Below are 15,580 nucleotides of genomic sequence, written 5' to 3' on the forward strand. Positions count from 1 at the left end.
CCAAAAATCATGTTAATCTTGTAAAATACCATGTTTCCATGCAGTGTCATATGCTTTTTCCAAATCAAAAAGATAGACACTGCATGTTGTTTGTTTATTATGGCATTTTTTACGAATGATTCTATACGTACTAAATGATCGATAGTACTCCGGTTCTCACGGAAACCACATTGTATATTTGTGATAAGATTATTGGTTTCTAAGTACCAAACTAGTCGATTATATATCATGCGTTCCATGGTTTTGCAAACGCAGCTTGTCAATGAAATTGGTCGATAATTTGATGGATCGGTGTGATCACGTCCTGGTTTCAGGTATTGGAACAACAATTGCATCACGCCAAGAAGGAGGAAATCGTCCTGACGTCCATATTTTGATAAAAAATAATTTCAACAGCGATTGCAAACATGATTCTGGTAAGTACTTCAGGAGTTGAGCTTCTGTAGCAGTATCGTGAGCGTGTCAACGGGCAGTATGTAGTTCAAGAATAGATATATTTCATTGTAATCTTCCCCATTATCTGAATTAACATTAACAGCTTTCTTTTCCTGCTGCTTTTGGTATTTTTGGAATTTAGGTACATAGTTGGATGAGAAAGAATGTGAAGCCAAAGTTTCACCCAGTTCATTCGCAATATCAGATTTATGAGTTAATAATTCATTCCGGTTTTTAAGATGGTGAATGCCAGTTATAGTTCCCTTACCTTAATCATGTTCTATACCTTGGACATCGGCGTTCGTGAATTTATTTTTGAAACGTACGCTTACCAAGACTTTGGTTTGTTTTGCTTAAATGAACGCCGTGCTTTAGCATTTAGAATTTTGAATTTATTTAAATTATGCACCATAGGATGGCGACGGAAATAATGTTCAGCTTTCTTCCGTGCCTTTCTAGCCTGCTTGCAGGTATCATTGAACCATAGTTTTCGAATGTATGGATTTGGAGAGGACTTGGAGAAACATTCATCAGCTATTTTGTTTAGTTCACCAGAGAACACTTTTATTGAATCAGGAACATCAACAAAACAATCAGGATTTAATTTGCTCGTACAGAGTAACTCAAACAAAGACCAGCTAGCTTCAGTGAAATTCCATCTTGATGATGGAGAATAGTTGGGAAATAGTCACTTCCACAGAGGTCGTCGTGGACTGACCAGTCGAATTCATTTAGCAAATCTGAGGTTGTAAGTGATAAGTCAAGTGAGGAATAGGTGCCTGTACCAAAATGTAAATAGGTTTGAGAGTTATTTTTAAAAATGCATAAAGTGTTATCAGAAATAGCATCTTCTAGTATCTTCCCTTTGCGGTTTGAATCAGCACTTCCCCAAAGGGGGTTATGGCCATTTAAGTCGCCCATAATGATACAGGGCTTGGGGAGTTGGTCACAGAGTGCTTGAAGATCAGTTTGTTGAAGAGGAGAAGATGGAAGGACATAAAGTGAGCATAATGTAAGTACAATGTTTAGAGTTAAGCGGACAGCAACAGCTTGAAGGGGTGTATTTAGAGGAACAGGGCTATGTATAACACCCTGCCTCACCAATACTGAAGATCCTCCAGTGGCTCTAGGTACTGGAGGAGAGTAGTTTCTATGAATTATGTTGTCTAATCTGGAATTGATCGGTATCTTTAAAAAAGCTTCCTGTAAACAAAATGCTGATGGTTTAAAATCTTGTATTAATAACTGTAAATCATTAAAATTGTAAATCATTCCACTGAATAATGTTATTAGAGCCATTCATGGTGGCTCAACTGGAGATCGTGAGCGAGAGGAAGACCCATTCCCAGGGACTTGGACTGAGGAAACAACATCCATCGTCAAAGGTGTTATGAACCTCCACAGGGGTATTTGCAGGAGAAGGCATCTCCAAGTGCTGAAGTGCCCTGGCCCTCAATTGCCTTTTCGTTTATTCTTTTTGACAAATGGGCTTCACCCTGAACATTTTCAATTTCACGTATTTTGTCTGGTTCTGATGGCTTAGACCGAGTTGTAGATGAGGTTAGACTCAATATTTGGGAAGCAGTTGTCAATAACTGGTCACCCAGGTTTATGAGGTCAGCCAGTTTGAGTAGAGGCCTTTGACATTTTGGTAGCTGGTTTTGTGGAAGAAACAGCAGATGAAAAGGTTTTGTTGTTTGAGTCAGGGATGGAAAAAGTATTTTTTTTGCTTCTGTGTAAGAAATGTTGTTTGTACATTTAAGTATTAGTATTTTAGTTTCACGTTCAAAAACCGGACAGGATTTGGATGACGACAAGTGCTGTCCATCGCAGTTGGCACATTTGCCGAAATATGTAATCCTGAAAAAAGGCTGGGTTAAACTAGGATAAAACAAGAATTAGCTGGATGTAAATCACCAACCGGGGTGTTAGTGTTTTTATAAACATTGTTGTGTTTTGTTCCTGTTCAATGGTTCAATCTCATAAAACCATTCCCATTGGCACCAATTGCGCTCCCCTTCTTGCTGATCTGTTTCTTTATGCATATACATCAGAATTTCTGCTGGGATTGGCAAAGTCAAAACAAGGTAATCTGGCCAAGAAGTTTAACTTAAGCTTCAGGTATGTCGATGATCTGATATCGTTCAATAACCATCACATCTCCATCCAATTCACTTCCACTAATTTACCCACCTGAACTAGCAATAAAGAAGACCAGTGAGACCGCCTCATCTGTTTCATATTTAGATCTATGCATAAAGATTCAGAGTAACAAAACACTCTCCAAAAGACTGTGTGACAAGATGGATGACTTCAACTTTCCAATTTTCAACTTTCCCTTCATGTCGAGCGATATTCTTGCAGCTCCAGCCCTTGGAGTCTACATTCGACAACCTTTGAGTTACAATCGAGCATGCTCTTTCCACCAAGATTTCCAAGAACGTTATAAATTCTTGTTCAGAAGTTGTTTGATCAAGGTTACAACTTTTAAGGCCTCAGTAAAGCTTTCAAAAAAGATTTTGGTCGACATGTGGAGAACATTTCCATGATGTCCGATGCAATTCCCTATTTTGACCTATACCCTACGTTCCTGTGTTTTTGTTCAGGTGAAAAAATTGACTTCTCTTTGGATGCGTTTGTGACGTGGGGCAGGATACGCTCACCTTTTCGCGAACACCCGATTTCATCACAATGTGATAGTAATTCATAAACAGATACTCATTTACACCGACAGATAACTCTGTGTGCGTGGATAGATATATTGTATCGGGGGTTAAGTGAGGGACAATGTCTCAGTTCCCACAAGGCACAACGCTATCCAGTCTAGATCAATACTGATAACAGGCAACAGACCTTGGCTCATGGCCCCCCTTCAACTTCACGGACATCATGTACATGTTGTACCTAGGATTCACACTACAGTGATATATCTTCAGTTCAAACTCCTTCAACTCGATACATTGTGTGTGTCAAATTTGATAGAGGCAACAGTACAATATCGAGCTTTGGCTCTACTTTCTACTGCGGGCGGGATACCGATAGGAAAACACCTACTGTTCTGCCTTTTCCAACACCATGTTCTGGATTCCCGAACGGAGCATGTACCTCGTTCAAGACATTCAACTGTGACAAATTCTGGAGCATCGTGAGTGCACTGGCTTTAGTATTAGGGCCTATTTTTTATTGCAGCTGTCACATGCTTGACTCATTGTATTGACGCCTTGTAAACAAACCAATTCCTCTGTATTTCAGTACAACTTGTTGATTGTTCATTTATCTTGTGTGGTTATTTACTGATTACACAATGTAGTTCTGCACGTACCACTTTCTGGGTTAATCATCTCAATTTGGGAATCAACACCTATCACAATGTAGTCATGTTTACTAAAAGTGTCTGGGACCTGTGGTTGATGCGAGTCAATATACAACTCGAACACTATTTGACTCAATTAAGACGAAATATACGTGACTCATTGATAAAACAGTGTGTTCCTGCTCGTATGATCACCTCAATATAGGCAGAGAGTATGAGTGAATAAGGTTTAATGCCGCTTTGAACAGTATGTCAGTCATACCATGGTATATCAGAATTTATGTAGACGGAACACTTGAAGAGATTCTGAGATGTGATGTGCAGATGTTTACTACTTTGGTGAAATCCAAGAGGAGGGGAATGTTGGTGCAAAACCTTGAAACGACCTCAGGATCATAGGTTGTTGGTTCGTCTAACTCTGTACAGCAAATTGCTGCGCCTTAGACGACTAGGCGACACATGCCTCTCAACATAGACAAAGCATACCTTTAATGGGGGAACTTAATCGAATCTTCCCTGCCCGACATAAGTATGGATCTGATGGACGTGCACTTGGCAATCGAGGATGCTTCCCGACAGAACACTGTGATTTGAACAATGTGGTGACTCAAATAATAATTAATTGTTAGATTAATTAGACATAATTAAATGTAAGTCAGATGACTAACAATGACCTGATGACCTGAATCAAACTTTCTAGGACCACCAGTTACTTGAGCGAAGTTGTTAAAAACAAATATTCCGATTCAAATGTATCATTTTTGTCCCAAACACCTGGTGTCATTACTGACTGTCATTGATCCATTCACAGATTTTTTACCGCTATTTTACCTTTTACGCCTAATAGAATCAGCCTCTGCAGATAATGGGGACTGATTATTCTCCGATGTTGACGTTTTACATTTATTTAACACCGTGGTTGTCTTTGCCATTTTTATTATTATGGGGAGATTATGTTTGGTTTGTTTGTGGGCAAATCAATTTAAAATGTCCGCGATTGTTTCCCAAATAAAACAGACCACCGTGGTTCATGTCATAACAGATTTAGATATATCACCGAGGATAATCGAGGATGCATGGACCAGAGGATGCAGGTCATCGGGAAATCGCAAACGAAGGAAACCCCACGGCTTAACCATGATTGTTTCTATAAAACATAAAACACTTCAGTTATATATTAGAATACTGTATAGGTATGAGTAAGTCATTTATCCTTATTTTGCTCCCAGCCTCGATAAGACAGGCGTCAGTACCGCTTCATGTTCACGTTAGACGTAGCGTTCCAACTGCCCATTGTCACCAGAGTGTGGGGGCCAGCAGATTTGATTGCTGCAGCCTGCCAACTGACGGACCTTAAAAGAGGGTAAACAGAAAATCAGTAGATATAATGGCTGCAGCTTACCAGTTGAGGAACCGAGAAAACTATTGGATTAAATATAGGAAGACTAACAACTAGTCTCTGAAATGGACATATTTTACAGATAAAATCAGTTGTTAAATTATAGTTATATAAAATATAATAAATATAATAAAATGGAGCCAGAGACTCTTTACTGTAGTATTCTAGACTGGCTAAATATAATAGACTTGCATATGCTGCAATGGATATATTTCGTTCAGGGTTTGTATGAAAGTCTAGGTTATAGGGTAAAGAAAAAATATTCCATTAACTTAAATTTGAATGAATGATGAATGAATTTGGATTGTTTTAATGACTCTTACTTCTGCCTATTACGTCGTCCGTTCGTTTGATGTGATATAAAACACAATTTAAAGAGACAGAACCATTGTTGACAGCGAAAACATTGCAACCGTAACCATGCCAACAGTAACGTTGCAGTGAGGTAATGCCTTACGATGACCTACTTGATCTTTCGCGATTATTAGATGAAAATATTCCAATAGTGGAAGCTGATCCCAACCTGTGGTACACCATATAACAGTAATTTATTTTTACATATTGTATCTTTTAAAAATATTTATTTTCAAATTTCTGGTGATATTAATTTGAGAAAATGTTTTTGCTTTAATGAGCAGTTTAGTGTATATGATACGGCGAATAAGAGTTTTAAACAGAACGCGCCGCGGATCGTGGACACACGTTTACCCATAAGGCGATGTGGTGCTGATAGATCCAGAAAAAAATTGGGCTTTAATATATAAAATTGGTTTTGGTATGCGATCACAACCAAGGGACGAAACTCTGCGAAGCGTCCCGGGCGTCTGAAGCGCCCTGACAATAACCGTACAAGATTACACTTGTCAAAGGGGTTCACAGAATAGGTGAATTCGACCACCCCCTTCATTTTAGATCGCTGACGTTTTGTGCTGGCGATTAGGTGCCTCACTTTGGGAGTGGGGGTTCGAATCCCGGATCGGTGCATTAACGAAATAATGAAATTTCCTTTAGAGAAATTGTTTTTATGGAGTGATTTTTGTTTTGTCATAAGAGAATAATAAAACATACCATGAGTGAGTGAGTGAGTATGGTTTTACGCCGCTTTTAGCAATATTCAAGCAATATCACGGCGGGGGACACCAGGAATGGGCTTCACACATTGTACTAGGGCTGGGACGAATCCAAATTTACTCCCCGGCCCCCTACTACCCTACCCTTGCTAATAGGGGTACACACTCTAGGTCTCAGGAGATGTCTCAAAATGTCCGAATGGGCATAGCATAGCAATGGCAAAACGTATTTAGATACATGTATTAAACAATCTGGTCATGCATACACTGGAGTTGACTTAAGTTATATGTTTATTCAACCATATGAAGGAATGGGTGCATAGTCAGAAAGAAAAGCGAACATTGACTTGTAGTGTAACCATAGATTTCGAGATAATTTTAATCATTAGACAATATATCACGTGACTCGACACGGGTCCGGGTAGTCCTGTGGGTACCCGGGTCGGATGGGTACTGAGTAGGAGTTACCGAGTTACCCGTCCCATGTCGGGAATCGAGCCCGGGTCTTCGGTGTGACGAGCGAACCCTTGAACCACTGGGCTACCCGACCGCCCCACATACCATGAGCAGACTGTTAGCCAGTGATACCTCCTGCCCCCTTCAACTGCAGACTGTCAAATCTTTGTTGTCATAGCAAGCAACTATTAAAAACCCACATTGCACATGTTTCTTTGCGGTCTGTTGATGTGGCCTGCAAATATCGAATCTGGACCAGACAAACCAGTGGTTGATATTATGAGCAACATCCCTATTCAGGGTACGATGACATTCAATGAACCAAGTCAGTGATCCTGACCACACGATCCACAGAGAGGCTATTCGACAAGTACTACAATGCTGGGGACCTATTCTAAGCTGATGCTCCATGGGTAAACTAAAAAAGCCGAATTATCAAAGGATATTCTTTTGTGATGTAATTGGATAGTTACTAAACAATGAAACAACACTCAAAGTGACAATCCAACCGGGTCCTATGCGTGATGTGGGGAACACTTTCACCACTGGACTATCTTGCAGCTCAACCTTGGTATAAAAATCACACTGACAGTAACAAACGAGCCAATTCTTCACATATTGTTCCACGACATTAATGGGTATAGCTATTCAAGCGATTTAACGGCTTTCGCACCTGGCCGCCCCCGCTGTAATTATGAAAGTAGCGTTCGATACAGCAGAACAACCTTCACATACAAACAGACGCTGTATCGCTTTGAAGTGGGTTCTGTACTAATTACCACACAATAAATCAGACGCCAAGACCCTGTACTTTTCCAGACCAGTCAATGAAATATTTACTAAAGACTCCAATATTTATAAAGGTGTGTTATATTTCAAACCTGTAAAACGTTTGAGGGTAATAGCGTTCTAATGTAATTTCCATACCATGAAATGCATTCTTTAAATTCTCCTTTGAAATGTGATATTCAAACAACACGACTAAGGTTCACATGCACACGGTCAATAAAACATTGTTGTTATGAAAATCTATTTGATGCTATAAAATACGGAATCCTTTCAGGGCAAATTTCAAGATACTAAGTTGACATTTCAAGATGCTAACTTGAAATTTCAAGGTGAATAAGTTGAAATTTCAAGCTACTAAGTTGAAATTTCAAGACACAAAGTTGAAATTTCAAGATACATAAGTACCTTGAAACTTCTGTATCTTGAAATTTCAACTTATTATCTTGAAATTATAAGTTAAAATCTTGGAATTGCAACCAATATATCTTGAAATTTCAAGATGATATGTTGAAATTTCAACTTAGTATCTTGAAATTTCAAGATAATTATAGTATCGAAAAAAACAGAAAAAAACAAATGGCCCCAAAAGGCTTTCGTAATAAAAACAAAGCTGGACGTCATTCGCACACGCGTCGCCGCAACTGAACTCCACTCACAAACAATAAAAACATGTTTCTAGTCGCCATTTCTTGTTTCACATGCATTCAGATATAGTCCGTCTATATGACGGAGGCAAGTATGTAATTGATTCTGGATTAGACAAACCAGTGATTGATGTTAAGAGCAACGATGCTAGTCGCCTCTTACGAACGTCATTGATTGCCAGGACTAAATGTATTCTAGGATCCTCACAGGGGTAGTTTGTAATGACGGAGATACATGATTGTTTCACGAGAACCGCTGAGTGCGTCCTAATGCTAGTTGTTTGTTTGTTGTTTAAACACTCAGCAATATTCCAGCTATATGACGGCGGTCTGTAAATAATCGAGTCTGGACCAGACAAACCAGTGATTGACATCATGAGCATCGATCCATGCAATTGGGATCGATGACATGCATCAACCAAGTCAGCGAGCCTGACCACCCGATCCCGTTCGTCGCCCTTACGACAAGCAGAGTCGTCTCTTACGGCAAGCATGGTTTGCTGAAGACCTATTCTACCCCGGATCTTCACGGGTCACTAATTCTAGTAGCAGTAGCAGCAACAACAGTGGTGTGAACGGTAATAGTACATACGTCGTATGAGTAGCAGTTGTTGTGATAGCATAAACAGTAGGAGAGGTAGTAGTAGCAGCAGTTGTGGTAAAAACAGTAGTCGTAGCCGTAATAGCTGCACTACCAATAGTAGCGGTGGTGTCGAAGCAGGGGTCGCTGATGGCCACGTCAGGCATGAACAACCCTCAGGCTCATTCAGCACCTCCACGCCACCGAGACCCGGAAGTCCTGCTAGACCCTTCGATGAAAAAAACACTTTTTAACTATTAATGTCGGTTAATGAAGTTGCCGTTTCAGCAGTTCATCTATTCATGAGTCAACATAATGCTTGTAAGAGGCTACTAACGGGATGGGTGACTTGATGGATGCATGTCATCGTATACCATTTGCGTAGGTCAAAGCTCATGATGTCAGACTGGAGTCTTTTGTTTACAGACCGCTGTCATTTTGCTGGACAGACAGACAGACAGACAGACAGGCAGACAATAGTTTATTAACTCACTCGTCTCACTTCTGTACATACATAAAACAGCTTTGTACAACTTGACATAGATAGAATGTACAGAACCATTCAAAAGAATTATGAGAGACAAATTATCATAATTTTTTTTACATAAATGATATAAAGATGATATAGTAAAACGTTATCCATATAAAATATGCTTTCTACGATTAAAAAACAGACATTGGCAAGTATAAAAAACACACTGGAGTCACTGAAACTTAAACAAAGTTTGTCGATATCAGGTATCTCTGAAACATTATAAGAATTAGCAATACCTTCATTATAAAGAGTTGCCCTGATATCGTCTTTTACGCTGTCATCACAGTGAAAACATTTTCTATTGTGGACAGGTACACCTTCGTACCGACCGGTTTCCACTCGAATGGGAGCCACGCTACATCTAAACTTGGCTAGTGCTGATCTATAGTTTCTGGCCATCTTATTTGAAACATAGTATTCTGTCCCATATATTTGCTTGTAACATCGGTACATTCTCAATTTATTAAGCCCATTTCGCTCCTCTTCCTTTCTTAACATATCACTCCAACGGGTAACATATTCATTCATAAACCATTGTTCCACCTGTGTACAAACAGAAAATGTATCTATAAACCTGTTGCGTTTAACAGATGTCCTAAATTCATATTACTAAACTTCTTTCTTACCCTACCATTCCATTTTTTACAACCATTTACAGCGTATCTATCAGCCCAAATAAACACGTATTTGTTTAACCTACTAGACATATTCTTAAGGCGACATCATTGTCTTGCTACACTGTCTGACAATAGGCGATATCCATCCCATGTCCCCATTTATAGCGACGCTAGGGGCGTATTTGCCGAGTCCCAAATAAAATCTAATGGCTCTCTGGTGTACAGCATTTATTGCTGACACGTCATAATTACCTCAGATAGCCGCCCGTAGTCAAGAACAGACCACACCATACTATCGTACAATCGTACAATTTTGGCCCAAAGCCCTATTAGCAGACTTCGCTGCTGCACGTGCCATTGCAGTAAAATCTAAGTGGTCTGTGAACAGTAGACCAAGATAATTATTCTTAGTAGCATTGTCTAAAATCATATTTCCGACATTAAAAACATGCTTCGACTGTATGACAGACGGGTTTCTAAAATGGACAATTTTAGGCTTTTCCTTATTGATCTCTATCTTATTTGAGCAACACCGAGTATGTAAAACATTTAACAGTAAACTGAGATATTTCTATAATTGCTGTTTGCGTTTGGGCGTGATCGATAGTTGATCTCTTTTGTCTGAATCCGTTCTGTGAATCATGGAGTACGTCGTTAGCTTCTGTCCACAGCTGGAACAGTGCTGAGTGTGGTGTTAAACAAACAAACAAAGAGAAGGACATCGATGGTGCCGTAACTTGCTGTTCAGTTGAGATGAATTGAGTTGAGTTGAGTCCCTGAGGTATCCCAGAATTTAACGTATTTCAGCTATATCACGGCGTGTTAACCAAATACAAGTGGTTGGAAAGCCCCAAGTGGTGCAGGTCTCAGACGTTTACCACTTTGGTGAAAACCACCAGGCACTGGTATGGTACTGGCAAACCTAGAATCAAAATCATGGCTAATCAGGGATTCGAACCCACGACCATAAGATTTTGCACAGTGAATTCCACCGCCTCCGGCGACTGGGTCAACCTTTGCCCCCAGCTTTATTTAACAGCCAACTGCATCATATTGTGGTGGGGACAGAAGGGTGCTGACAAACCAAATGTAGTGACATCAACGACCACGGGAAGGTTGCTGAAAAACCAAATGTAGTGAAGTCAACGAGCACGGGTAGGGTGCTAACAAACCAGTATAGTGACATCAACGAGCACGGGTAGGGTGCTAACAAACCAGTATAGTGACATCAACGAGCACGGGTAGGGTGCTAACAAACCAGTATAGTGACATCAACGAGCACGGGTAGGGTGCTAACAAACCAGTATAGTGACATCAACGAGCACGGGTAGGGTGCTAACAAACCAGTATAGTGACATCAACGAGCACGGGTAGGGTGCTAACAAACCAGTGTCGTGACATCAACGAGCACGGGTAGGGTGCTAACAATCATAATCTGACATCTTAATCAGACCGAATCTGGGATACAAACTCTCTTTGTTATTGCCACTCTTCTACTAGATATTTCCCACAAACAAGCAATGGACATATTTCATCATGACATTTCTATCATTTTTCATGGACAAAGACTTACCTGTAGCAATTCCACACGCCAGGAAAACCTGCAACAACAAATAAAAAGGAAAAATGAAGAAGCGTATATTTTCCAGAATATAGAATAATATACTTTAAATATATACATGTATTTTGTTCGCTGAATAAACGCAACAAACCCTTTCCATGGCCACAAGAAATCACTCGACTCGATTGTACGATGACGACTGTATCACGAGAATGTGGATCACTATCATATAGTGATGATACCAGGTGTTGGGTATACACGTATTTAGCTGGTTTTGAAACCTCGTCACAGTATCTGATACAGGTATAACATCATCAGCAAACAATAGCATGAATAACTCTAAACTATCTGGGTACAGCTGAACGCCGTGTTTCCCCTATCTGACAATATCGTACGTACGTAAATTCAAAATTGAAAAATGAGAATCGCATAGGACTTAAATGAGTAGCCTTGCTTTCAAAATCATTTGGTTTCCGCCCTTTCTTGTGATCATGGTTGCGTCGATGTCTTCCTCTCTTATTTTGTCATTTCATCCATATGGCATTGTTCTACACAACAGTCAATGATTTTCCCTGGACATTCTATAAGGTCGACTGCATGTTTGTTTGTTTGTTTAACGCCGCACTCAGCAATATTCCAGCTATATGACGGCGGTATGTAAATAATCGGACCTGACAATCCGGTAATTGACATCCTGAGCATCGATCAACGCAATCACGTATCAACGATGGCATGCATCAACCAAGCCAGAGCATCTTACCGGGTCTCGACTACATGTAAGGCTATTTGATGGATGGTACGTACATTTTCTTTAATATCCAAAGTTCCATGCAAAGGTTGGAGTGAATTTCAGAATTAAAATTTTGGTAGAATCAATTGGAAATATTTCTGTTGATGCCCGATCTGTGCTGGCTGACTCGTGTCGATAATTTCTGTTGTGTCACTCCAACATAAATCAAGCCAAAAGGGCACATGCAGTGTCGCGTATGGCGTTCAGTTTCAAAGGATAGGTTATGTGCAGTCATTAGCTGTATAGTAAGATTTGAATTCAGAATCAGTCATCAAAATAGGATCAGTTTTGTATGTTTGGTGTCAAAGGAAGAATTACTGCATGGGGATGGGTCCGATAGAAAAATGTCCTCTAACGTTACTGAACATTGTTTAATGATGTTGGTACACGACTCGTTTTTTAAATAGAACCTGCCATCATGTTGAACAGGTCGATTTCATAAGATCCGGAAGGACCACCGAGGACTGCAATCTATACCCGTCTGCAGTAGTGGGTATGTCTGTGGGAGCAATTGTACTGTCTTGATCCAAACAATTTGTATTTGGATCATTTAACATTTTCAGTATGTCATGTAAAATAAAAGCATGTATTCGTGATTCGTAGTTTCAAATGACCTCGATGTTGCCTGCGTATTATATTAAAGAATACCAATCCGAATCTCACGTACGCTGATCATAATTCCAAAATTTGTAGCAGTTTGTATATGATGACATGACACGAGACTGTGACCTTCATTGTCGATTATTTTCGAGGTAAAATATTGTAATCTTGACCTCTCGAAAAATCACCCAGATCAAAGCAATGTTTGGGCTAGAAGCAATAACGGTGTTGGGATTTGCTAATAAAAATAATGATAACACCAAATTAACGTCTAAATAAGCAAAGATTTAAGACAAACTTACACACTTTGGACATTTGGGATACCTTAAGGTATATAACGGGCAAAGTCTGGCAATGCGCATTTATGTTTCCTGGCTTCACAAGAATAATTTTAAAGGATGTTGTCATGGCATGTTAAATTCTGATAATAAACAAATGTGAGTGTGTGCATATATTTTTTTATGACAGTTTATCATTCTTCTTTTCAGTGCCAATTTCTGGACGAGGGGAAGGACATGTATATTTCGATGTGGTATGTTTTGTTAAGGTCTTAACTAATATGGTGATAGTTACTGATCTTATCGTAAAGTGCTAGATTATATATGTTAATTTAATCATTCATTTTGTCATGTTAGACACGGATTTAGAACATCAATTCCAAAAGTAATGTCTTCTTTAGGGAAGCTGAGTTTTAATCCGATATTGTTTTCTATCGATAGACCGTTGCCAAATTCAATTTGTCTTTTCGCATCAGTAGAAGATATGTTTTATTTTCTCTTTTCGATATCTACACTGTACATAAAATAGTTGGGTATTAGCTGCAATATAACTTATCATCTATATTGGTGTAGCTTTCCAATCTGGATGTCTTATTTCCATGTTTCGTAAATCTTCTATGAATAGTATACTGGCTGTATTTTGTTGAGCTGATGTATATCATAATGCATTCTACATCATTGTTGCAAACGCTATTTCCTGTATAAAGAAAAGTGTTAGTCCAAACCATCAAAGTTAGGTCATTCTGAGATGCAACATTGTGGATAGTTTCCATTGAAGTTGTACAGAAGTGTGTAAGTGAGATGCAACGGTATTTCAAGCCAACTTGATGTGGGAGAGAGACTATAGGCTGCTTGGTGAAACCCACGAGCTCACTGTATTGTGGCCTGTACATAATCCTGTCTGCCAAACCAGAGGGGGATAATGTGACTTTGAATACACACGAAATCCTATGGCTTGAATTCCAGACCCGCCTTGAACATATTTCAAGGTTTATCAGCATCTTGCCCGTGCTCGCACCAAAGCGGAAAATGTCAAAGACCTGGTGACTGTGCTACATTAGGAAATGTTCAGAGACATATGTGACAGACGGCTGACACTCATGTCACGACAGAGGCCTGCCGGATCCTAGTAGGCTGAAGTACATACACTTTAATAGGTAACCAAGCCCCGGAATAGGTGTGTAAACGTCTACGCCACCGGATGTATAGGATCACCAGCAGCCTAAACCACATAAATGGAATCTTAGCTTTATATACATGTATGGCTGCAGTGCACGTCTTTCGGTTTGCTTTGTAACTGAGTACGTTAGCAAGGGACTTTCATCGCCTACCTGGAAATTTTCTTCCCACATTAAGCTGACACGCCGTGATATAACTGGAATACTGTTAAAAGCGGCGTTAAACCCAACTCACTTACTCACTCACTGGTAGTCACACCCGAAATTGACATTGTTAGTTGTGTTGTTACATCACCGCTCTCGTAGGGCAAGTCCCTTTGCCTCCTGTTACCAGGTATGAGCTTTGTCAATGCATTTGTTATTATAAATCATTAATCAGTCGAATGACCAAATATTAACATATCAGCAACACTACGTTACATGAGAAAACAGTTACTTTTTTCCGTTACTATATATCAGATATTCTTCTTCTCTACTGCATAAACAAAAAGAACATCAAAATCAGATGCACATTAAACAAACCTCAGTGCTTCTCTCTGCTACACTAGAAGCTGAACTAGTTTTTAAAAATGTACATATTTGTAACCAAGAGCATGGGACAGAGCAGTAAACAGTAGTTTTACAATCATTATGTAAAGATTGCGAGCAATGAAACTTTTCAAACAACTTCTCTCCTGAAAATGAATTCTGAAGAAAAAGAGATAACATAATAACGTTTTTCACAATGCAGGTTTGTTGCTATTTTACATTTTGTCGTTTTAAAGCTAATAATTAGCTATAAAGTTAATCTCTTTCTATCAGAATGTGTTATTCGGGAAGAAACAGGCAATCGTTTCATGAAAAGACATGAGTCAACATGCTTTTAACATTTAAGGACTTTGCAAACAACCGATGCGTCAATCACAATTAATGAGTAATTAATGCAAGTCCAAGTGCTTAAAATAAATCTTTATATTTTGGTTTCCATGGAAGCAAAATGTGTGATGGAGACGATTTGAATTTACTATTTTATTCGCACAAAATTAGATAATATAATTGCCGCGATACTTGTATTACGCTGTTACACAAATTGGTAGGATATAAGAAAAATATTTGTCTACGATGTAGTGAGAAAAGTTCATAATAGTCCTCACCATTGTCAGAATTAAAAGTTTCTTCTTTTGTTGAATTTCTGAAATTTGGATGTATAATTTGATGAGAATGGTTAGCTAAAGATTCTCCGAGTTCATTTGCTATATCATATGTGTTTGTTAGTAATGTATCACCTTCCTTAAGATAGTGAACACTAGATCTTTAATTTTTTGTACCATATTCCAAACTTTGGATATAGGAGTT

This window comes from Haliotis rufescens, unplaced genomic scaffold (genome assembly GCF_023055435.1).
Source record: "Haliotis rufescens isolate VD_foot unplaced genomic scaffold, xgHalRufe1.0.p SCAF_7, whole genome shotgun sequence".
In the NCBI taxonomy this organism is placed as follows: Eukaryota; Metazoa; Mollusca; class Gastropoda; order Lepetellida; family Haliotidae; genus Haliotis; species Haliotis rufescens.